The sequence below is a fragment of the Suncus etruscus genome, chromosome 5 (genome assembly GCF_024139225.1).
Source record: "Suncus etruscus isolate mSunEtr1 chromosome 5, mSunEtr1.pri.cur, whole genome shotgun sequence".
NCBI lineage: Eukaryota > Metazoa > Chordata > Mammalia > Eulipotyphla > Soricidae > Suncus > Suncus etruscus.
Genome location: NC_064852.1, coordinates 100,840,437 through 100,866,518, shown reverse-complemented (window position 1 = coordinate 100,866,518; position 26,082 = coordinate 100,840,437). Strand labels below are relative to the sequence as shown.

Here is a 26,082-nt window from a genome sequence, read left to right as displayed (position 1 = left end):
GAACAGAATTCTCTAATAATATGCTGAGTCATAGCTTCCGTTAAAATGAAATTTATGTATAGTAACAGTTCTTTTGAAAATTCATTGTACTTAATGTGTTTAAATCAGCAACTATTATTGAGAACATTTCTTCTCTGAGTGAACCTTTTAAAGCAAAATGAAAGATCTTTCAAGTTCTTCTAGGATATTTACTTTAAAATCAAATAGCATTTATGACCATGTGGTCCTGGGGCTGGAAAACTAGTATTTTAAAAGATGAGTGTATATTTGATAACAGAAATAATTATTTCAGTTTTTAAACCTGAAAAGTATCTATAGAAAAACAAAATATATATTCTCCCTTAAGAAAAGTAGCATGAATGAGTGAGAATTGTAACAAGTTCCAAATATTACTAGAGCCAATGAATCTACCACTTCCTTCTGGATTTGATTTCTCTGTTTAGAATGCCTTCTCAAGCTACAGACAATTCAAATTACTGTAGAAATACTGTTGTATGCAGTAAAAAATTAAAGGAACTAGATAGAATTGACTGTTATTAAACATTTATTCAATAAATACTATGTCAGCATAACTCATGTCAAGTACTACAAGGTACCAGGTATGTTAGGAAAAATAAATGAAATGTTGCTTTGGTTCAGTTTTGTCATAAACTTTGACAGAAAATGACTGGTTTGATATAAACTCTCACAAAATTAAGATTAAAATGAATTCAATATCATATCATAAAAGTGAATTAATCCTGTCCTTGTGGAGTAGTTGAAGACACAAAATATATAAAAGCTAAGTCCCATAATGTGCACATTTAAAAGGCAAGAGACACTGGACATGTTATTGTTATTTTAATTAATTAAAATATAGCTAAATAGAATATAATCTATACTTACATTTATTTTGGGGGGGGCAGATTAAAGAGGTGAGCCTTGTGCTCTATTACAAGTTTCTGATTTCATAGTCATCTTAAAACCCAGAACTTAATTTTTAGTATGATATTAAAAAATGAATCTCTAAATTGCTAACTTTTGCGGAATGAGCTAGGGTGTGTTTGTTTGTGTATTTGCATTTTTCAGGCTAATATACTTTCATCATACCTAGCAACTTCAGGAAACATCAGAATTGAGTTGGGGAATCATTTAAGATAAAAATTCATGAGCACATACAATTTTAAATGCTGAGACATGGGTAAATAACATGTATAATTTTAAGAGAAAACAGCTATCATTAAATATAGAAAGATGAATATTATTAATATCTATTTTTGCTTAATGACTTCCTCATTTGTAATTATATAATTCCAACAGTCTTCCTTGAAAGGGAGCTGTTCCCAAATAGAAGTTCATGACTATCTAAAGATCTTTATGAGTTTGGGCTTTTTCATCTTGGTTAGAATAGGTATAAAAAGCTTGAACACTAAATTTACTAGGTGGCTCAGAGTATCCATCAGGGAGGTTTTAGGAGTAGAGAATAGAAAGGAAAGATGGTGAATGGGGGGAAGAGACTAAATACTTAATGAAATAAGTTAAACCCAAAAGCTCTAGAATAGATATATTCCTGGTGGAAAGTGGTGACAGGCACAAGAAAAAAAGTTCTACATAACTAGTCATTAGGGAAAATACAAATCAAACTAACAATGAAATATCTCACATCACAGTGACTGGCGCAATTCACAAAGAACAATAAGCAGTGCTGTTGTTTATGTGGGGAGAAAAGGGACTCACTGCTGAAAGGAATGTAGAATGGTCAAGCCTTTTTGGAAAAACAATATGAATATTCCTAAAAAAAAAAAAAAAAGAAAGAAAGAAACTGAGTTTCCATATGATTCAGCACTTCCACTTATAGGAATATAACCTAGGGACCCCAAAACACCATGCAGAAAAGCCCTCTACATTCCTATGTTAATTGAAACACTATTCACAATAGCCAGTATATGGAAACAACCCAAGTGAAAACAGACGAGTAGGTAAAGAATCGGTGGTACATCTACAAATGGAATACTATGCAGCTATTAGGGAAAATGAAGTCTTAAAATCTGCTTATACATAGATGGATATGGAGAGTATTATGCTGAGCAAAATGAGTCAGAGGGAGAGGGATAGAAATACAATAATCTCACTCATTTTTGGAATATAAAAACAAAGATAGTATGATAATAATATCCAGAGATAATAGAGATGAAGGTCAGGAGAACCAGTCCATGCTAGAAAGCTTTCCACAAAGAATGGGGAAGTGAGGTTAGGGAAGAAGAAACAATTATGAGAATGTTATATCACTATGATAATGAAAGTTGGAACTGATCATTCTGGGTAAGAATTGGGTGCTGAAAGGAGATAAAATGATCAGCCTTCAGAAATATGCCTTCAGAAACAATGCTGCAAAACACAGGCCTAAAAGAAACAAAAGGAATGATCTATCTATCAAACATCTATCTATCTATCTATCTATCTATCTATCTATCTATCTATCTATCTATCTATCTCTCTCTCTCTCTATCTATCTATCTATCTATCTATCTATATCTATCTATCTATCTCTATCTATCTATCTATCTCTATATCATCTATCTATCTATCTCTCTATCTATCTGTATATCATCTATCTATCTATCTATCTATCTATCTATCTATCTATCTATCTATCTATCTATCTATCTATCTATCTATCTATCTATCTATGTATGTATCTACCTATCTATCAACCTACCTACCTAGAGAAAGAGATGAAGAGAGGAGAGAGAGAAGCAAGCAGGTGGTGGGTACAAGGGAAACAGAACAACTGTTTCCAGGAAATGTGCACTGTTGAAGGATGGTATTCATTGTTGTGACTGAAACTCAATCATGTACAACTTTGCAATCGTGAAAAAAAAAAGAGAAACCAAACTGTATTATGAGCAACATGTAATCACATGTTTAAATAAAGTAATTTAAAATAAAAGTGTGACAAAATCAATCTGTGTCAGTTTAAACCAGAACTCTAGGGCACAGAAAGTGTTATAAGTTTAGTCCTGAAAAGTTGCTGAAGTGTTTTGAACTACCACTGATTGGAAATGTAATGTATTCGAGAAAATTTTATCAAAATCTTCAAGGAGGCAAAGAATTCCCCATATACACCTTGGTTGTTCTAATGAGACATAAAGTAATTTATTCATATTTTTGGTTATTGTTTGTTTTGGAATCACACCTGGATATTCTCAGGGGTTAATGTTGGCTCTATGGTCAGGAATTATTCCTGGTCATGCATAGGGGACCATATGGGATGCTAGGGATTAAACCCAGCTTGACATCCTGCAAGGCAAGTGCCTTACCTGCACTACTATTGCTTCATCCCTATTTGTATTTTTAATCTTCTTATTTCTGAAAGGAGAAAAAATGCATTTTTGCATTTTTGCCCCACACCTTTTGCATTATTTTATATAACTTTTTATAAGGGAGATAACCTAGTCTAGAGTTTCTCAAACATGCATAGGCAATAGGAAGGTGTAAAGGTATAGAATGATTAATATTTTCACTCAAAGGGCCTGTGTTAATGTCTGGAACTATTTTTCATAGTTTCAACTGAGGGTTGTTCCTGGTCCCTTGTAAAAGAGTTGGGGTTCCTGCTAAACAATTGCAATTTACAGTACGAAGTCCTCAACAAAACACATTCTGATTTAAAATGTCAATAGTGCTGAGCTGAAAACCCTGACTTACGTCAATCTCTTATTTACAAATGGACTATCAGGAGGGTCAGTAATGCTCGCCAAGTCACATAGTGAGACAGAAGAGACTCACTTTGTTGTTTTCCTCTTCACAGCATGTAACTTTCTAAAGCTAAAAAAATGGAATTGTTGGTAAACAGCGTTTTTTGTTTTTTATTTATTTGTTTTGACAAACTGGGTTGATGCTGTGTTAAAAAAGGTCCATGAATTTTGAAAACAGAGTTTTGCTTACACTGAAAATTAAGGGCCATCAGGAAAATAGAGTTTTATTATGTGAAGTATATTTGCTTGTATATATCAAAGCAATTTTTCCATATAACCAAACTAATGCTCAAAATATGGTTCTCAGATGTGAGTGTGTTCCATACTTATAAAAGTGGGACTAGTTAAAAGATAGATCACCAAAACAAGATGAGAGAGAGAAATGAGGGTGAGGGGAAGATAATATGGCCAACTTCACCTTCAAAGAATCTGACTCATTGAGTTCAAGTTCAGATTATGTATATCTGACAATTTCCCAATTGATGTGTTTTTTAAACAATAACCCTTTGAGAACTACTCTCCTATCATTTCACTAGTTTTCAATGAAAGGTGGTCAAAGTGCTTAAAAATTTAATCTCAGCAAACAACACAATCTCAATTTACCATAGATTAATGCCAACTCATGCTTAGAGGAATATAACCTACAGATGGCAGAACTCAAAATAATTTTAGACCTCATTTAATCGAAATCGCTTACTTTAGAAACAAAGGCACTAATATAACTTTTAAGCATCATTAGCAGAGAAAGGACCCTTTTATTAATAATCAATAAAATAGTAATAAATAAAAATTACTTATAGACAACATGAATAATGACAAAATTTTAATGATTTATATACACAAAGATTCTAATTTTAACTATCATAAATTTTTAACATTATGCTTACAAAATATTCTAAATATCAAACTAAATAAATCCTGGTTTGATGGGGATCTTATGCCAAGATAAGTCTATGGGGAAATGCCTTATTGACATTAGTAATATAAAACTAGTCCCTGAGGAAACATGACTGTCTTTTCAAATCATTTGGGGGAAACATGAACATTCTTAATCAATTAAGTATAGCATAAAATGATAAGCAGTATATTTCCATGGTAAATAATAAATGTGCAACTATTAATTATAATTAAGAGTGAAAAGTATCTCAAAAGAAAGTAACTCAGTAGCATTCAATATTATTTAGTTAATTTTAGAAACTCAAGAAGTTACAAACACTTCAAAACTATCTCTTAAAGAGGTATGTAGCTTAATTAATCTGCCTCAGCCTTTTAGAGATGCTGCATGACTAGACATTCAACTTTCATGAAGACAGTTTGCATAGCTCTTATCTTCCTAACTCATAACATCTTGTCCAAAGCAATAAAAATCACTTTCCAAAGACAAAATGGAAGCCAGAACCTATCAGATGGACTGATCTGTCTTAAACTTTTAAAATATCCACCTATCTTTATTTTGGTACCATCTGTTATATCATGGTCTCTGGTTAAATCTTATTAGAATTCCTTGCAATATCACAGTGCTGCAGCAATCTCAACATTTTATTTCTCCAAGTTTTTTCTGCAGCATTTAGCAAGAGCCTGCTATTTTAACTAATTCCCATACCAAGACAATGAGTGAGCTTAAAACAGAAATATACTATTTCAACTTTCATCCTCAGAGTGAATAGCTGTTCATGTCTAACCTAAGATCATACCCCCAAGATCCCACAACAGATCACAGTTCAAACCTATACAGTTAACTCAATATTGTTCTTTGTTAGTATCAAATGCTGCTTCTACTGCAGTATTTACCTTGAAACTAAGTAGGTAGGATTTATTATTTAAGTCACAGAACTGTGAGGTTATTAGGTCTCCATTCTCATTACAATAGAAGGCAAATAAAGGAAAGCAAATAGTTTATTTATAAAAGGAGTAAATTTGCTACCAAACAAGAGCAAACATAGCAATCAATAACTGCAGCAACTCTTTTAGATCCAATAATGCTTTCCTTACAACACCTCTGAGTAAATGCACTGTATTAAGAGTTTAAACAGTCTAATCAAAATTCATTCCTGAAAGGTTAGAGATGATGCTTGATAAGCAAATCATAATTTATGCTATATTTTCTCTTTTAGATTTTTAAATTTAATATTTCTAGGTCTACCATGCTTATTCTAGCTTGCTATCAAAATTGGAATCTCAGTAATTTTTCTATGTACCTCTCAGCACGGCTAACAGGCATCTGCCAAGTCTATAGCATATAAACTACTGAATCATGCAAAAATATTTACCCCCAAAAGATGTAGAAAAAGCTCAGTTTCTTCCAGCTTCCATAGCCCCTGAAGTGTTAATCTGAAAGAACATTTCCATGAGTTTTCCCAGGCCAGCAGTGAGTCTCCTACACTTGACCTAGACAGTCTTACATAACGGAGCATCAGTGCTGGGGAGCTTGCTGAATGTCATCAGCAGCAAGAGTAAGAAGTATTGGCAGCAGCAGGCAGGCGGGAAGGTTGGGAGTTTGCATGAAAACCTAAAGGCTGGGAGTTTGTTTGTGAAACGTTTTGGAAGGGGAATTAGAATAGCTCAGAAAATGATCTTATTTTTTTTGTATGTGTGTGGGAAATTGATCAGAAGCTAAAAGTCTTATCTTCCATCAATTGCAAGATACAGCTTTTGGTGTTTGCAGTAAGCCAGACAGAATGAATTGCTGTTTATAAAGTACTGTGCCATGATTCCTAAAATGAAGGCAAAGCTAAAGCAAAGTCATCACTCAAAGGCTGCCACGAGAGCTTTTCTACCTTTAACTCATTGTGGTAAGTAAAGGGGAATATATATGTATAATGAGAGCATAGTTGGAAGTGTGAGTTTATCTGCAAGATGATAGCAACATGACTGCTAGAGAGAGTTCATGTTTCTTAAACATCTTGTTTTAAGCAAAGTGATAGCATTTTTAATCTTGTATGCCAAATCCAGAAGAAGCTAGATTAAACAGTTGTGTTTAATGTATTTCAGTTTATGATTGTATTTTTTCTGAAAGTACTCAAGGAAAATGCTTTGTGGTGACTTACAGACAACTGTCAAGATGTTAATTAGTTACTTTTATTGTCTATGCTAAAAATATTAAGATTTCAATTTAAGCACTCAGATTCTGCATTCTGCATAATTTAATAAATCTGTTTTTAGACTTTGAAAGCAGCTTCTCACAATGGAGCAAGAGGATCACTGTGCATTTGAAATAAGCTTTGTTAAATTCACTTCGATGTGTCTGGGAGATACTTTTAAACAGCAAATTAAAAACAATGTGCTCATCATCTAATTTTCATTCCATTATCTCAAATGTGTGCTATACAAGCTATGCCCTTAAAAGCTAGAATAATAATCAGTCCTATATTCTGATCCTGATCACAGTAATATAGTGTTATTAATATAAAATGGTAGTACATTGTTTATATATAAAAGTGTGGTTGATATAAATGTGAGATAAGATATTTAATTCCTGAGGTAAGAGAAACAGAGAAGAGACTATGCATCATTTAAAAATAATCTTCTTGTGCTGCTCTTAGCTGGGATAGTTGACTGATGCATCACATAGAGTATAGATGAGGGAAATAAGAGATTTTTGACATTACAAAGCAACACAATAACCCAATTTCACTCCATCATTTAACACTATGGGAACTGAGGTAGAGAAAACTTAACTTATATGCCTAAAGCAAGTTAGAAGAAGAGGGTGAAAGTGGTTTTTCTGACATTAACTGGTATTTTTCCTAACCTACTTTCTAAAGTGAACAATAATTTTTGATACAAGTGTTCAAGCAAGATATATGCATGTGTTTATTTATCCACATACATGCATATTATATTTTATTACATAAATGACAAAAATCAAAATAGAGCAGCAGAAACATTGGATTTGAACTGCAGCCAGTAGAAAAAAATAAGGTCTATAGTGGATTGAATAATAAATTTTATGCAAGTATCTATTACTCTTGAAATAATCATATTGATATAATACTGAATTAAGTGTTCAAACATAGATTAGTCATTTAAATTTAAAGGCATAAGTCACATATTAGTGATTTAGATATTTTTATTTTTGTTAATGTAGATTGTGCACCAGGCTTATATGTCTTGGAGAATTGATGTACAATAAATAAATAATCCATAGGAAGTAAAAGTTGCATTAATGTCCTGAGAATATCAAATAAAAGGCAGAGTTGTTATGGCAGGGGTGCATTATGTGTGGTGAAATCTGAGATATATACAAAGTAGCACAACGTCATTGGAGGAGGATCTTGGGTACTTTAGCAGTGGTGAGATGAGGTAACTAAACACAAATACTATAAAAGGTACAATCTATAACATTAAAATAGTCATAAAATTAATAGTTTAAGAGCATCATTCTACTTTTATGTAAGCTGAGCCTCTTGTGTGACATTTGCTTTTTATCCTTGCATAGGTTCCTTCGGCACAGTCTATATTGAACTATCAAGAAATATTTGCCAATTGAATAAGTAGAGAGACGAAATGCATTTATAAGATCCCTGTATGGGGATTGTATATTTATTGATTAGTAGAATATTTAAGGATTTGAAAGTGTCACTTGAAGGAAAATATTAAAATTATTTATAGACGCACTATCACAATAATTGTCAAAGAACATGAAAATTTCTAAAATACCTGTTTTTATTTAAAAACAGTTGTTTGTTTATTTTTAAGTCTGTCTTTGAATCTAATTGGACCAACTTGCTGTAAGCTTGGCAACTTATAGAAATAACTTTTACTGTTTAATCACATAAACATTTTGTTACTCTCCAGGGACTTAAGAGTCAATCAAGTGTCATTAAGGGCAAATGACCTTAGTAAGGTAGTAAGACTTTTTAGTTTTGGTCAACCTATTGTCTTCTGGATCTATGCTAATTTTCCCTTCCTCCAGTCATTCTTATCATGTGACTTTCATTTTATTTGTTGCCTTGTGGTCTAAAACAACTGCCTCATCTCCAACATCCTGACACATTCCAGGCAGGAGAATAGGAAGTGCTAAAGGCAAAAGGCATTGTCAGCTGAATCAGCTCTTTATCTAAGAGCTTTCCAGAATATCACTTAAAAACTTTGACTTACATTTTATGATAGACACAAGTGGGAAAGGGAAAAATGCCACTCTTCATGCAAGTTATATCCAGTAATTATGGTCTCAACTGAGTATCTTGCCACCTCAGTTAGCTTAGTAATTTTAAATAATTTTTGTTTCACTTCTCCAATATTCATTTTATCCTAAATTTGAAATTTCTGGAATAATCTATAGATTCAATATTATTTATTTTTTCATCTAAACTTGTTATCTCACAAAAAAGGAACATGATTCTTATTTTTATCTTCATGGAGGAAAATAATTTTTTTCAGAATATAATATTGATTTGGGGGCCTGAGTTATAGCGCAGAGGTATGGCGCTTGCCTTTCACGTGGCTGATCCAGGACAGACCTTGGTTGGATCCCCGACATCCCAGATCCCCAAGCCAGGAACGATTTCTGAGCAGATAACCAGAAGTAACCCCTGAGTGTCACCGTGTGTGGCCCAAAAAACAAAGTAAAATAAAATAAAATAAAAAAGAATATAATATTGATCTGATGAAATTAAAAGGGAAAATAATCTCACATATCATTTTACCCTATATTTATGCCCCCAAATAATCTGTTTATAGTTGTTTCTTTTGGTGGTCAAAGGGATAGGACAGTAAATAAGACATTTGTCTTGCATTCACTGATCAGGGTATAATACTTGGAATCCGTTATGGTCTCCTGATCCCACCAGGAGTGATTCTTAGTGCAAAACAGGTAGTAATTTCTGAGTACAGCCAGCTATGGCTACCAAACAAAGGTATATCAGCTCAGATCTATGAATACCACAATAAACAAGAAGCAGATCTTCAGATTGGGACTAAGAATAAAATTTGTGTAACTTTTTAAAAAAATTTTATACCCCTAAGCAGTGCTTAGGGTGGCCAGGTTTACTCCAATAATAGGTCAATTGAGCTGAATGGTTCAATATTTGCTACAACAATACTAGGGATTCTCAATGTTTACCTGCAGGAGCTGAGAGATAGATAATAGAGAGTGGAACAAACAAATTCTGGTCAAGCAAATGCCTGTAGCTCTGACCAGTGTATCATTACTCCCCTTCCTTGATATCTTTTAAAGAACATAAAACAAGATGAAGCTTGGAACTAAAACTTTACTGGCAAACTGGATATAATCATTTTAATATTGACAGAAATGTGATGTCATTCTTAGTCTATCAATATCAACTTAAATTTTTTTTAATCAATATCAACTTTGATTTGGAGAACAGATAAGTTTTGAACAAATCAAAATCCTTAAAATAACCTATTTAGACAAACATTGAATATTGCAATAACCTCTGCTTCATTGTAAAGCCACATGGACTCTATCATTTATTCTACTCTTTTTAAAGGAGCAAAAAGGGAGATTATTTACAGGCTCCTTTTAGCCTAACTGAAAGCAATTCAAAATAAGTGTAGTAACTGTTAAGTATGTGTTGATAGTTGCAAACTCAAGGGAAAGCAAAAATGCAATTTTTGTGTAATTAATATGATTTCTATTTCAAAATTTTAATCGTGTCTAAACATTGTGTCACATAAAATTCAATTATTTCAGGGTCAGTATAATCATCTTTATTTTTTCCTGGCAACTCAGTTTAACTGACTCATAAACTGTGAGGCTTTAATTTTGCCTTTATATTATTTAGAGTAACACTTGCTTTAGAACAAATATACTCCAAAGTCTTGGTGACTTCACATAGTGGAACAGTACTTTATATCCATGTAAAGTTTTTGTGTTTCTCCTTAATTGGTAGGTGCCTTCTGTGTGCCTAATAGATTCTCATTTTTTATAGCTCACTTGTCTCTATGCACACAAAGTTAGAGAACAAAGGGAAAGAGGTCATGAATACACCTAATTTTTTTGCACATGACTTACATTATTTAAATTGTGAGAGATAGCTCCTCTTAGATGCAAAGGAAGACTCAGAAATGTAGTTTACAGGTGTATATCCACTTTTCAGGTACAATCATAAATTACTGTGGTTATCAAGCTACTTCTGCTTATCTTTTATTTATGCATTGCAACATTAAAGCATTTTATCACCTTTTGCCAATTATCATATTTTTAGATTAACATAGAGAACCCCAACGTATCTGTGCTTATGAGGTGCAATGTTGGTGACATACATTTTTATATGTATTACCTAAAATTGAGATTATTTTCCTTTTTTGTCACAGAAATCATAAAACTTTAGAAGGAATTTCACACAAGAGTATGTGGAATTTAGATTTTTTGAAAAAAAAAAAAAGAATGTTTTCTAAAATGCAGAGTGCTCATAGAAGATGTATGTAACTTTTGAAGGAAGAGTTTACAGAATTCATTGAGAGTAGCACAGTTGTAGTTTCTCAGATATAATTTCTGTATTTTAGGCAGGAAGTAAGAAGGGATAAAGCAACTAAAACTGGAACTATGAAAGCAAATTTCTTGAAACTTTTCAATAAACTTTATCCTGTTCTCACTGGACAAAATTATTCTATGATTACTAATGGAAGCAAGAAATATGGCTGGGAGAGAATTTTCAACTGTGAACAAAAGATACCTCAGCAAGGGAGTAATAGTACAAAAAATAAAGACATTTGACTTAACCCCTGTGATTAATCATCCAATGGTTAAATCTGGCACCACAAGGTCTCCAAGTATGGCTGGGGGTGACCCTCAGGTCTAGAACTGCAAGCAATCTTAAGCATTACTAGGTATGGTCCCCAAACCCAAAAATAAAATAAATTAAGATAAAATAGAAGATTAAAAAATCTTTAAAAGTGTCTCTTAAACATGAATAACCAAACTCACCTACCTAAAGTGATACATTTTTAACGATTTTCATGGAAATTGTGGGGGGTATAGAAAAAGGGGACAAAGGAGAAGAGGGAAAAGGAGAATGAATTATTAATGGTTATTAATTTGCCCTCATAATCCTATAGAGGTATAAGGCTTATTTAATCACTTAATATTACCTCTTGTTTTAGATAAATTTTTTTTTGAAAAAACTACTTATGTTTCTCCCAAGATCTCTTGTATAAGTTATATTATAGAGAAAGGAACATGGAGTTGTATATTTTTAGATGGGATAGTTAAACAGTATGAACTCTTACAAAACAAAATTCCAGAAAGCTCTGAAGAAATTTAAATATGAAGTATATCCTACAGCAAAGGAGAAGTAAATTAGAGATCAGTAGAAACAGACATGGTCTAAAATATATATTACATAACATACATAGTACTTATGTTTATAATTATGACTTGAATATGTTGACAAGTACAAGACCTATTAAGTTTATGCAGAAAAGGTTAGAAGAAACTGTTTATTAGAAAGTCTCTTAAGGAAGTGGGAGAAATACAACTTGCTTAAGGCTGCATATGATGTTTTACTAAAGATGAAATATTAGGAATAATACTACTTCTTAAATGATGCTTTGCTTTGTAAATTATCACCAAAATTTTTTGAAAATGTTATTTAGAATTTTTGCATGCAGCTTACTGTGTTTGATCAAGGCAACATGCAGTCTTCCAAAGCACTGCTGTTTCATTGTTAAGCAAAGAATGGAGAATAACACCCAGAACCACTGAGTGTGGCCCCCCAAATAAAACTTAAATATATTTTAATAGTTGTATTTACATTTAGTCTTTTCAGGGGGGAAAAATCTCTCTTTCTTAAACTATTCTATATCTATTGTTTAAAAAAATCGAAGTTCATGAAATTGCTAAATACCTAAAAACAAATTATAATCTATTTGTAATAGCAGCTCTATTTTTTTCAATCCTGGATAGACTCCATTAAATCTATATGTAAGAATTAAAATAATTTTCTCTTTTGAGAAGTCATACATTGGTTGTATATTTGAAAAGAGTACTTTAAAAATTTTAGAAATTATATAATTTTTAGCAGAATTAAAACTAATTGAATATTCTTAACCTGATAAATCAAGATTCTAAGATTTTTAATTTGCTGGTTATTAATTTGCCCTCATAATCCTATAGAGGTATAAGGCTTATTTCATCACTTAATATTACCTCTTGTTTTAGCTAAAATTTTTTTGAAAAAAAAAAAACTACTTTTGTTTCTCTCAAGATCTCTTGTATAAGTTATATTACTGACATTTTCCTCCTAAATGATTAACTTAATTTTAAAATTATTGTATTTCACATTTTTCTTTTAAAAAGAACTCATGTTCAGTTTGCTCAATAAAATATTTAATGTATCAGCCAATTAGTCAACAAATATATGTTACCTATTTTTTGCTATATAACCCATTTTTGTTTCTGCAAATCTATCAGAATTTTTAGTCAGAGCTCTAATTTAAATGATTGTATTTAGAACTTAGAACTAAGATTTTAAAATGTCTTTAAAAAGCACATCTTCATTTGATTAATTTTGAAGTGAAAATTTGTACTACCTGAAACTCTAATCCACATAACTTCCACTTCTTTAATCCAGAGTTCTTCTGGAGTCAAAGGACTAAAGTGGTAGAAGCTATTTGAATTGGCAGGTTTGTTCCTCTTAGGTTCCTACCACCACTTTACATTTTCAGTTTGAAATAAAATTGAAAAAATAAAGTAGAAAACTTGCCTGAAACCACATTGTGGTCTGTACTGTTTGCACGTAGGGCTTGTATAAGAATAAAGGCTTTCTCGACAGGGGTCAATGAAATGTAAAACCAAATACAGACATGATAAGCAGCCAAATTATTCTGTTGATGTTGCAAAGTATTCTTTTTATTGAATCATGATATTTTTTATTTTTTTGTTTTGTTTTGTTTTGTTTTTGGGCCACACCGGCTGTGCTCAGGGGTTACTCCTGGCTATCTGCTCAGAAATAGCTCCTGGCAGGCACGGGTTACTGTATGGGACGCCAAGATTCGAACCAACCACCTTAGGTTCTGGGTCGGCTGCTTGCAAGGCAAACGCCGCTGTGCTATCTCTTTGGCCCCTGGATCATGACATTTTATAAGTGAACCTTTATTTTGGTTCTTTTTCATCCAAAGCAATTGATAAGAAATTTGTTAAATTAAAAAATAAGTTTCATTCTTTTCTACTTAAAAATTTTTATTACAGTTTAGGTAATATGGTTACAACATTAGGTAATATGGTTACAATAGTATTAAAGTTTGTTGTTTGATTTACAAAGCTATTACACACAATTATTTAATGATTTTCTACATTGCTCTTCTCATACCTCTGGTTTGATCTTCAATGTCCCAACTCCTCTTAAAAGTAGAAATAATTTGGGCCAGCGAGGTGGTGCTAGAAGTAAGATGTCTGCCTTGCAAGCGCTAGCCAAGGAAGGACCGCTTCCCATATGGTCTCCCCAAGCCAGGGGCAATTTCTGAGGCTTAGCCAGGAGTAACCCCTGAGCATCAGATGAGTGTGGCCAGAAAAACAAACAAACAAACAAAAAGTAGAAATAATTCAAGACCAAGTTTTTGTCATTATTCAATAAAAAAGTTTTATTCCTTAGCATAAATTTATTTTTATAAATCAGAGTAGAGGCACAGTGGGGACCGAAGTGATAGCACAGTGGGTAAGACATTTAACTTACACTTAGCCCACCCATTTTCGATATTCAGCATCCCACAGGGCCCTCCAAGCCTGCCAGGAATAATTTTTGAGTGCAGAGCCAGGAGTAACCCCTAAACACAGTGGGTGTGACCCATAAACCAAAGACAAACAAACAAATAAACAAAACCAAAAAAAGCAAAAAAAAAAAAAGTCAGAGGAGAGGAAATATTATCTTGAAAAAAAAATACACCTGTGCCACAATCTCTGGGTCATTTGACTGCTTAATAATTTTAATTTAATCACCATAAACTACAGTTACAAAGTTGTTTATGATGGTCAGTCATACAATATCCAATGCCCATCCCTTCATATTTCCCACCTCCAATGTCTCATTTCCCTCACCTGTTCCCCCACCACCTCCTCTATAGAAGATATTTTTTCTTCTTTCTCTTTTTTCTTTTTACCTTTTAGGCACTGTGGTTTGCAATATTGTTACTGAAGAGGTATAATGCATATCATTTTACCTCCTTTCAGCACCCAGTAATTATCCAGAGTGAACATTTCCAACTATCATTGTCATAATGGTCTTTTCTCTCTGCCCTAATACACTCCCACTTTATTTGTGGCAAACTTCAGCAAAAGTCTTATAGGTGAACTTCTGGAAGTTATAGTGCGGCAATATTAACACTAAATATATAATAGGTAGGTGATAGTGAGTTATCTAGACCATTTACATACCCTTGTCAAAAGATAGAAATTTTGACATTTGCTCAACTACACGAAGACAAATTTTAGCCAATTAAAACTCCAGTTTAAACTAAATTATAAATACAATTGATCTTTTTGTTTATTCTGAGGTAGGCAGGAAAGAACCCAAGACCTCACTCCATAACTACACTACACTCCATAACTCTATCCTTAATTATTTTTTGATTTTGTCTTGATAGAGATAAGGGGGAACTGAAAATGCCCCAATTCAAGAAAAAGCTCACTTTCAGAATATTGCTAAGTAATCATTTATTGATTGAATTTTAAAGTATCCTTAATTATTATGGACTTAATCATTTACTATATATTCACTCTAGCTAGTTAACAAGAAATATTTGTTGACTTTCTATCTCCATACTTACATTCTGGAATATATAACTTAAATATTTTTGCAATAATGAAGGGTAGAGGAATGTGTGAGTGTATACTACATTGTACTTCACAGTAAGTAAATAGTTCAGAAAAAGAAAGTAGTAGGGTTCAAAAAAGAACAAAATTTCTACTTCCTTTGGTCATCTAAAATACCTTTTTGGTCAAAGTGAAATTTAGAAGTAGCGGTGGGGATGTCATAGGGTTAGAAGTGGAATGGTTACTTTTCTTTAAAAAAGAAAAAGGCGGGGACAGAGAAGTCTATTCCATAAAGAAGGAATAAACTAGTTTATCTTTAGCTGAGGGTTTGTCATTATGATTATCATAGACACAGTTGCCAAGATTTTATCATAAAAATATTCTTCAGGAGAATTCATCAAGTTTATTGCCTATTAATTTATGTTGATGCATTTTGTTTTAACATCTTTAATGATGAGAGAGCTTTTTATTTTTTATTTTTTATTTTTTTTTAAGAAATGAAGAAAACAAGGGACCAGAGACATAGTACAGCAGTAGGGCTATAGCCTTGCAAGCAGCCACCTAGGACCAAAGGTGGTTCGAATCCAGCATCCCAGATGATCTCCTGTGCCTGCCAAGAGCGATTTCTGTGTGCTGCTGGGTGTGGCCCCAAACAAAAACAAATCAAAAAAAAAAAAAAAAAAAAAACCAAAAAAAAAAAAAAAACCAAAAAAGAAAGAAATGAAGGAAACAAGATAAAATCCACTAGAGAAGTAATTTATACATTATATTTATAAACAAAGAAATGTCATTTCCTAAACCATCAATAACTCTAATTTTAATATGATTTTAATATCCTTAAAAGTTCTAAAATGTTTGTCCTCCCTACTCCTCCGTTTTTGTCCTACCTCCCATATCCTCTTCCCTCACCCCCAGGGCTGCTAGAATATGTGGTCCCCTCTGTACCTATCCTATTACTTAGTAGTTTTGAACCTGTTTGGTCCTGATGCCTCCCTTATTTCCCCCTCTAATTGGGAGGCAGGAGTAGGTAGTTCAAGTTATGTGGTTTTGTTTGAAGAGGAGAAAAGTAATAAACTGGGGTAAAAGTCTAATACGCCGAAAATAAGCGGAATTCCTCTAGAGGCTCTCGTCATCGGTTTGAGAGACGAAGGAGAAAAAGAAGGTGAAACACTCCACCACTACGAAAAGAAGTGTCAAATATCTATTAAGGATTCCAACAATAACGCTAAACACCACAAAAACAAAACAAAACAAACAACCAAACAACCAAAAAATGCCATGGTCTTGAGATAAGCAACAAATATGTACCTAAAATATTATTGTCAACAATATGTAAGCCACTATGATCAAAATAAAAATTATGTTAATATAAAAAAAAGAAAATGTCAATTTTCAGTGCTTAATACAGACCACACATGTGTGTACATTCCCAGGAAAAACTGATTATGTGTAAAAGAGATGATGCTTTGTTATTTGCTCACTTCTAACATAACTATATAATAGACCAGGAAGATATAGAAAGAATAACTTTCTAGTTTGTACTGGAAAAATAAAGTAAATCCTAAGAGAAAAAAAAAAGTGAGGCCAGAGAAATAGCATGGAGATAAGGCGTTTGCCTTGCATACAGAAAGACGGTGGTTCAAATCCTGGCATCCCATATGGTCCCCCGAGCTTGCCGGGGGCGATTTCTGAGTGTAGAGCCAGGAGTAGCCCCTTAGCGCTGCTGGGTGTGACCCCTAAAAAAAAAATGTTCTAAAATGTGACTTAATATTTTACCTCAGTACATGTACAAGTTATGCTAGTATTTCATCATCCTGTATTTGTTATCATTCATCAAGACCTCTTGATAAAAGCAATTCAGTGCTATAGGAGACATAAAATTTTTATATGAATTTAATTATTAATTTTTAATACATATCTTTATTTAAGAACCATGATTACAAACATGTTTGTAGCTGGGTTCAGTTATATAAATAAAAGAAAAACCCCATTCACCAGTGCTACATTCATCACCAATGCACTTCATCTCCCTCCTCCTCCATTGCCTACATTCAAGACAGGCATTCTATTTCATTCACTACCATTGTCATGGTCATTTCTCCAACAGAACTCATTTCATATCGAGGGCCAGACTTTCTAGCCCTCATCTCTATTGTCTCTGTGTATTATTACAATAATGTTTTGTTCTGTTGTTTTTGCTTTTTTTTTTTTTTTGGCCACACCCAGTGATGCTCAGGGGTTACTCCTGGCTATGTGCTCAGAAATCATTCCTGGCTTAGGAGACTATATAGGACACCAGGGGATAGAACCATGGTCCCTCCTAGGTTAACCATGTACAAGATAAACGCCCTACCACTTGCGCCACTGCTCTGGCCCTACAATAAATTTTTTTTAACTTTTCTTAAAACAAACAGATGAGAGACTATTCTGTGTCTATCTCTCTCCTTCTGACTTATTTCACTCAGCATAACAGCATAACATAATTCTATGTCCAACCATGTATTGAAAATTTTATGACCTCATCTCTTCTGACAGCTGCACAGTATTCCATAGAGTATGTGTACCCCAGTTTTTATAGTATTTAACTGTTGTCGGGCCTCTGGGTTGTTTTCAAATTCTGGCTATTGTAAATAGTGCTGCAATGGATATAGGTGTGCAGAAGGCATTTTTGTGTTGTGTTTTGTGTTCCTTAGGTATATCCCTAGGAGTGTATTGCTGAATCATATGGGAGCTCAATTTCCAGATTTTTGAGGAACCTCCATATATTGTTTTCCATAAAGGCTGAACAAGACAGTATTCCCACCAGCAGTAAATGAGAGTTCCCTTCTCCCCACAACCCCTCCACCACTGATTATTCTTTTTCTTTGTGATGTGTGCCAGTTTCTGTGGCATAAGACGGTACCTCTTTGTTTTGATTTACATCTCCCTGATGATTAGTAATGTGGAGCATTTTTTTTCTGTGTCTTTTGACTATATTTCTTCTTTGAGGAATTGTCTGTTCATTTTTTCCCCATTTTTTAATGGGGTTAATTTTTTTATTGTTAAATTCGACAGTACCTTGTATATCTTAGATATTAGCTCCTTATCTGATGGGTTTTGGGTGAATAGTTTCTCCCATTCTGTGGGTGGCCTCTGTATCCTCTTCAGTATTTCCTTTGAGATACAGAAGCTTCTCAGCTTAATACAGTCCCATTTGTTTATCTCCTCTTCCACAGATATGAAATTTTAAAATGTGCCTATAGTCCCACTTTGTAATAACAAACATTTTTTGAAAAAAATTAAAAATCTTTTTTTAATTATCTTAAATACATTTTCTCATCTATGAGTGCATATAGTTATGTAAAAATAACAGGACTATTTGAAAAATGTGCTTATTATCACTTCTTGAAATGCATATCAAAATAGCAATATTTTGTTTGTGAGAATTCAAATCAATCTTTGTGAGAATGAGATATTAAAAAGGCCAGTAGCAATAAGTATTGTCTAGATTGTGAAGAAAGAAAAGGAATCCTCAAACACTGTTGTTAGCTATGTAAATTGCCACAGTCTCTATGGAAAGAACAATGGAGATTTTGCCAGATATACTACATGATGCAGCAATTCCACTCTTAGATATCTAACTGAAGGGTATAAAACACTAGCCTAAAAGGACAAATACATCGTGACGTTCATTGCAATGCCCTCTATGATAGAAGAGATCTGAAAATAACTTAATGACTGATGCTAGATAAAGATGTGGTATATATAAACAATACACTACTAATCAGTTACAAGAAAAAATGAAATCTTGCCATGAGCAACAGTAAGGTTGTAATTGTAGGAGAATCATTCTAAGCATAACAACTGCTTGATACAGTTTTTGTATCAAGTTTCTGCTTGAACAAAAATTACCAGACAGAGGAGAGAGAGGACAGAAATGGGGAGGGGGAGGTTGACCAATAGACTGTGGTGGTGTAAAACTTGTATTTTGCTGGTGGTTGTAATGTGGTAGCACATTTTGAAGGGATGAGAAATTGCTCCCCTAAAGCATACTCAATTTTGCAAATGAGTTACCTCAATAATTTCTAAGGTATAGAAAGTGAAAGGAAATTTAAATGCATTAATGAAATTTTGTTTTGCATTTTATTTATTTATTTATTTATTTATTTATTTATTTATTTATTTATTTTGGTTTTGCAGCCACACTTCGTGGTGCTCAGCAGTTACTCCTGTATCTGCACTCAAGATTCACTCCTGGCTGGCTCAAGAGACCATATGGGATGCCAGGGATCTAAACAAGGTAGGATGTATGCAAGATAACACCTTACCTGTTGTACTCCAACCCCCTTGAAAGCATTTTAACCCCTTGAAATTTAAAAAATTTAGATATAATACATATATGTATATATTAAAACCCCATCCTCTGTTCTAGCTCCTTTTAAAAGCCACATTCAATATGAATGGACAGCATAGTAAAAATAAGAATATCCTTTTTTCTTAACGTTATACCTGGCTATGGTCAGGCTTACTCCAAACTCTGTGATCAGGGATTACTCTAGTGGGGTTTGAGGAAACATATACTGTTCTGAAGATTGAATACTGGTTGTATTCAAGCCAAGTCCTAAATGGTTTATTACTTCATAAATAAAGAAAAAATCTAAGGGCTGCATGGTAGGTTTCAATCAAATTGATTTAAGGTTAGAGACTATTTTTCTTTCAAAAGGACAGGATGATTTTTAAAGATCTTTTTGCTCTTGATTGAGACTCGCAAGGAATCATGAAGGGTGTGTAATTAGCATTCATTATAGGCCTTCAAGAGGCTTTTCAAGTCTCAAATGCATCCACATCTATGAATGCATTTGACCTAAATGACCTTTATCAATTATATTAATGTAATCAAGCATTATCATGGGACCACTGCCACTGTGAAGTGTATTGAAGATATAGCCAGAGAAGGTGCCAAAAATTGTTGAATGATTGCATCCTTTACAAATATAAAGTCCTTTGGTAACATTTATGCCTTTTCTCAGTTTCAAAAAGAAAATGAGGTCCCACTCTACTTCTACACAGAGATGATAATCACAGACCTCAACCAACACATTCTGTTGATTAAGTGGTGCTGATGATCAACAAAAGTCACATATATGAGTGAATAAGGGTGTTATCATCCTTGCAAAGTAGTCCATGGCAGAATTTAAAATCGTGATAGTTGTATCGTTGCAGACCTGCAGAACACTGTCAGACATTTTTATAAACCTGAGTTCAACAAGGGCATGTAACTCTAGCTACACATAAATAAATAACATCAGTACTAATAGTACACACACTTTTTGTTGTGAGGTAATTTTGCTCTAAATGCCCATTGCTATACATTTTTAATTCCCTTCAGAATAAATCGAAGTTTTCCTTTACAAAGTAGCTAATGACACATCTAACCTTATTTCTTCTTTTATTATTGAATAAAATAAATTATATATTTTCTTTGGAGTTAGAAAATATAGGAAACTTTATTACTATTACTAAAGAAGTTTAAATTTTCTAGGTTAAATTTAAAAAAAAATTAAAGTTGGCATATTGAAGAGTCACGTTCTCTTGGAGATTGATTGAGGTTTGATTCCCACCAAGCTCCCAGACAGGAAAGGCAGCTCCCATTCCCCTGTCTGATTAGGACAAGGGGAACAGTCCCAGATCTGCAGAAAATAATTCACACAGTGAAGAGATATTAAAACGGGTTCAGGAAATTCAGTGCTAAAGCAAGGAATTCAAACCACTGAAGCTTTCTGCTCCTAATATGGAGCACAGCTCAGTGGAAGAAGACCGAAGAATGAGCTCCTGCCTTCCTCAGACCCCTGCTTCTATTGACAAGAATCAGGTCCCACCTTAGGGTGGGAGAAGAATACCAAGTAAGGAATAAATCCAATTATACCATCACCAGATCACACCCTAGGGTGGAGTACAATTATTAATTAGGGTAGGATCATAACCCAATAGGAGATTGCATAAATCAGAATAAAATATGATCAAAGAAACTTACTTCCAAATAAACCTGTCTTTCACATCATTTGAAATCATCATGTAAAGTGTCAAAATCATAGAAAAATATAGTGAGAAATATCTGGATTGAAATTCTGCATTAGCTAAAAATTATGACATCTGGACATTGCTTACATTTTCTGAGACTTTGCTCTTGTTTTTTGTTTGTTTCTTTTGTTTTGTTTTGTTTCTTTGGTTTTTGGATCACATCCGGCAGCACAGGGGTTACTCCTGGCTCCATGCTCAGAAATCACTCCTGGCATGCTCGGGGGACCATATGGGATGCCAGGATTTGAACCACAGACCTTCTGCATGAAAGGCAAATGCCTTACCATTGTGCTATCTCTCTGGCCCCTGCTCTTGTTCTTTCAAATGGACTAATAACTAAAAATCATAGCATTGCATAATAAGATAATGCACAATGTTCATAACACATTTATTTTGTTAAAATATTGCTCTTCTTTCCCACTTTTCTCCTTAACAAGGTTGAAACCACTGCTGAGAATTTAATAAAGGCTTCACGAAAAAGATGATAAATAAATGCCATTATTTTTATATTAGTACTTTGTTTTTGTTCTTTCTTTTTTTTTTTTTTTTGGTTTTTGGGCCTATATCTCTTTGTTGGCCACAATAACCACTTCTTTGTTAGTGGTTTCGAATTTCTATTTCTGATATAAATCAATTTCCTTGTTCCAGACTTTTATACTTGTTATGTTCTTTTGTAATACACACATATATATCTCTTAAGTTCACTTTTAACTCAACATTTAAGGGCCTTAGAGTTAGCTAGACAGCCTGAACACATGTTTTGCATTCAGGAGACAAAGGTTGATCCCTAATAGGTCACCAGGAACAGCACACAAGTACTAGGCCAGAAAAAGCCCCTGAGGGCCAGGTGTCACCCTCATTGCTGCCCTCCAAAATATATAAGCCAATATTAATGATCCAGTTTTAGCATTTTTCTCTTACCTCTTAAAAATATGACTTCTCTTTCTTGTTTTGTATCACATAAATCAAACAAGAAATTTGGGTCATAGATTGGACATTTTTCAACTTTGTCAAACCCTATCAACGAAGGTTTATTTGTTTCTTTTTTAATGGCTAGAAAATTGATCTAGTTCTGTTTTAAACAGCCAAGGTCTCTTAACTAATTTAAAACATTTTCTTTCATAACTTTCTTTATCTACTTTACATTCCTTTATTTTTTATTTTTGGGCCACACTCAGCATTACTCAGAGGTTACTCCTGGTTCTGCTTTCTTTGTTTTTGTTTTTGTTTTTGGGCCACACCCGGCGGTGCTCAGGGGTTACTCCTGGCTGTCTGCTCAGAAATAGCTCCTGACAGGCACGGGGGACCATTTGGGACACCGGGATTCGAACCAACCACCTTTGGTCTGGATCGGCTGCTTGCAAGGCAAACGCCGCTGTGCTATCTCTCCGGGCCCCTGGTTCTGCTTTCAGGAATCATTCTGGTGAATTTGGGAGATTTTATGTAATGCTAAGGATTAAAACCAAGGTTGGTTTTGTGCAAGGCAAGCCCCCACCCCACTGTACAGACCCACTCTGTCTGACTTCTAAATATCTTTCAGATTCATCTTTAAGTCTCCATTCTTATTTCTACCTTACTCTAACCTAAAATCCTCTGTTTTCTGGTTTAATCAATAACTTTATTTTTAATTTTGTGGGAGGGAGTTGACACCACACCTTACAATGCTGGTTTACTCCTGGCTCTGTGCTCAGGGATCACTTCTGGAAGGCTTAGGGAACCATATGAACACTGGGATCAAGTCAGTGTTGTAAAATGTGTAAGACACACATTCTACTCTCTATACTATATCTCCAGCCTCAACAACTTTAAAGTATTCTAGTTATGTTTCTAGTCAAGAACTTCCTGTATGGAAAAACTCAACTGCTGAGTCTAAGTCTCACGGAATCCAATTTTCTCACTGGTCTACTTTGCATTTCAGTTTCTTATTGTATAACATCTTTTTATATCCCATCCTTCTTTTAGGTTGACCTAGTTTTAGTTCTACAAATATACAGTTATTTACCATTGGCCTTAGTATTTGTCCCTTTGGACTTACCTCAGTATATGTATTTTAGGAGATGTTTCTGATAATAGATTATGATAATAGATTATGTGTATATTCTTTGTCATCTAGTGGTATTTCTTTTCTTTTTTCTTCTTTTGGTGTTTGGGCCACACCTGGTGGCACTCAGGGGTTACTCCTGGCTCTGCACTCAGAAATTGCTCTTGGCAAACTCAGAAAACCATATGAGATGTCAGGATTTGAATCAGCTGCATGAAATGCAAACACACTAACCCTGTGCTATCTCTTTACCTTCTCCCTTTTTTGGGTATTTCTTTTCTTACAGCATTCATCATCTTTATTTTGTGTTGATATGGACCATGACCATGTCTCATCTATTGTTGACCCATAGGATCTGTAATTTGAGTAAATTCACATTGGTTGGAATTAAAATATAGTGGAAGAAAATCAAATTATATGTTTATTTATAAATTATTCTAGGTTTATTGAATGAAAACTTTAGATTTTATTGAATATACCTGCATATAGGCTAATGCAGACATAGACTTTAGTTTTTATATCATTCAAATAGAGGTGTTTAAAAATCCACAATGCATAACTCTTAAAGAAGTTATTCAAAAAGTCAACTCAGTCTGTATCATTGTTAAAAATTAAAGGTTTTTTTTTTGGGGGGGGCCACACCCGTGATGCTTAGGAGTTATTTCTGGCTATGTGCTCAGAAATCAGTCCTGGCTTGGGTAGAGGATTCCAAGGATTTAACCGAGGTCTGTCCCAGATCAGCTGCATGCAAGACAAACATCCTACCTCTGCGCTATCGTTCCAGCCCCTAAAAATTAAAGTTTCATAAAAACTTGACTGGAATAAATGTCAACACTTAGTTATACTAATTTTATCCTTCCTAAATCTACTCTTCATTTTTTGATATCAACAATGATATGTCTGGGAAATGAACAATCAAAATCTAAATCCTATTAGAGTGGTTTTATTAAGTATCTAAAGAGCTTAAATGGTTCAACAAGGGTCATTGAATTAGTAAGCTTCTAAATTTATACTCTAACATTGAGAAGAAAGAAAATTTACTTCAGTGCCAATCATCCTGCATACAGGTTAGTTTAGTGGCTGGTCAGCTTCTTATATTTCACAACAATCACATTCTCCTCAAATTCTCCTCAACAATCAAATTATCTTCCAGGGAAGTAATGAGCCTTCAATTCATTTTTAGGAAAGAAAGTCCTTCTGTTGGACTGGGTTAATCTTTAGAAAGTGGAAGCGATTAGCTATTTGATATGAATACTGTCAACAGCTATTTCTGGGATATCTATTGCCAATCCAAAGGCTAGCTAATTTATTTAGACCTCAGGTTTTAATTTTGAAATAGAAGGTAACCTGCAGCAGAATCCCTTACGTTGTCAGAAGTCATCACTAAATTTCTTAGAAAATACAAATAACAACTATATTACTCATAATTTTTAAAATAAAAATATAAAATATAAGTATAAACCACTTAATTTAAAAGTAACATTAGTTTACCATTATATTTTTATTTAGATGTAAAAGAAAATATTGAAGTATAGCAGATTCTTAGAAAATATTTTATTTTCTTAAGTCATAGTATCAATCTTTCAAAAAATTTTTGTGAACATTAAGGATATTGATTTAACTATACACATAATTGCATTGTTCATTAAAGTGAAGTAAAAAGTGAAGAGCTGAGAATAAACTTATTAGAGAAACTATAGAGAGAGGGAAAAAAATGCCCATGCAATAGCTTATATTAACATCCACCACAAGCGATGTCAACTCTCCATTCTACATACTTAACATTAAGGTATATGATTTTCCCTTGACTTCAACAACATTAATGCCTTAAGTACATCAGAAACTGTAATACCAATTCTGTTTTATACAAATGAAGAAAAAAGTATTGGGGACAGAGCAGTGGCAAAAGTGGTAGGGCACTTGCCTTGAATGTGCTAATCTAGGACGAACCACAGTTCTATCCCTGGGAGTTTTCTATGGTCCCCAAGCCAGGAGCGATTTCTGAGAGCATAGCCAGGAGTAACCTCTGAGTGTCACTAGATGTGGCCCCCAAACCAAAAACAAACAAACAAGCAAACAAAAGTATTTACAGAAAACACAGAGACAACATGTTAAGTGCTTTCCAGATTTTTTTGTAGACTCCATTATTGGGTATGTGAAGAATCATATCTCCGTACCGTATTATTTTCCTTTTGGTATAGAAAAAAGAAGTGCATAATATTTAATTCTAAATATATCCAATGCAGATCTGATTTGATTATGATCTCATTATTTCACTGATATAGAACCATGAGATGGCAGCTGACACTGCTGAAATGTTTAGCAGGTTAAACAGTTTGAATTTAAAACCAATATGATCTGAATATATGCCTTTTGGAAAAAAGAGAAGGGAAACATTTCAAAGTGAAAATTGGCTCCAACCTCAAGTTTAGCAATGATTTTAAATGAGCTCATGTAGGTCAAACTAAAAATACATGCAAATCACTACCTAAATACTGACATAATTTGTTAAACTAGAAAGTAGTTGGACAATT

General features: G+C 33.6%; 1 long non-coding RNA gene across 1 annotated transcript in view; it reads left to right on the top strand.

Moving 5' to 3' along the window:
- Positions 1 to 6,174: 6,174 nt before the first annotated feature.
- LOC126009171 (uncharacterized) overlaps positions 6,175 to 26,082 on the top strand; it is a 111,045-nt gene continuing 91,137 nt past the window's right edge. The window contains exon 1 of the long non-coding RNA XR_007495884.1: positions 6,175 to 6,526. This is a non-coding gene — a long non-coding RNA (uncharacterized LOC126009171). The remainder of the gene's footprint in view (positions 6,527 to 26,082) is intronic.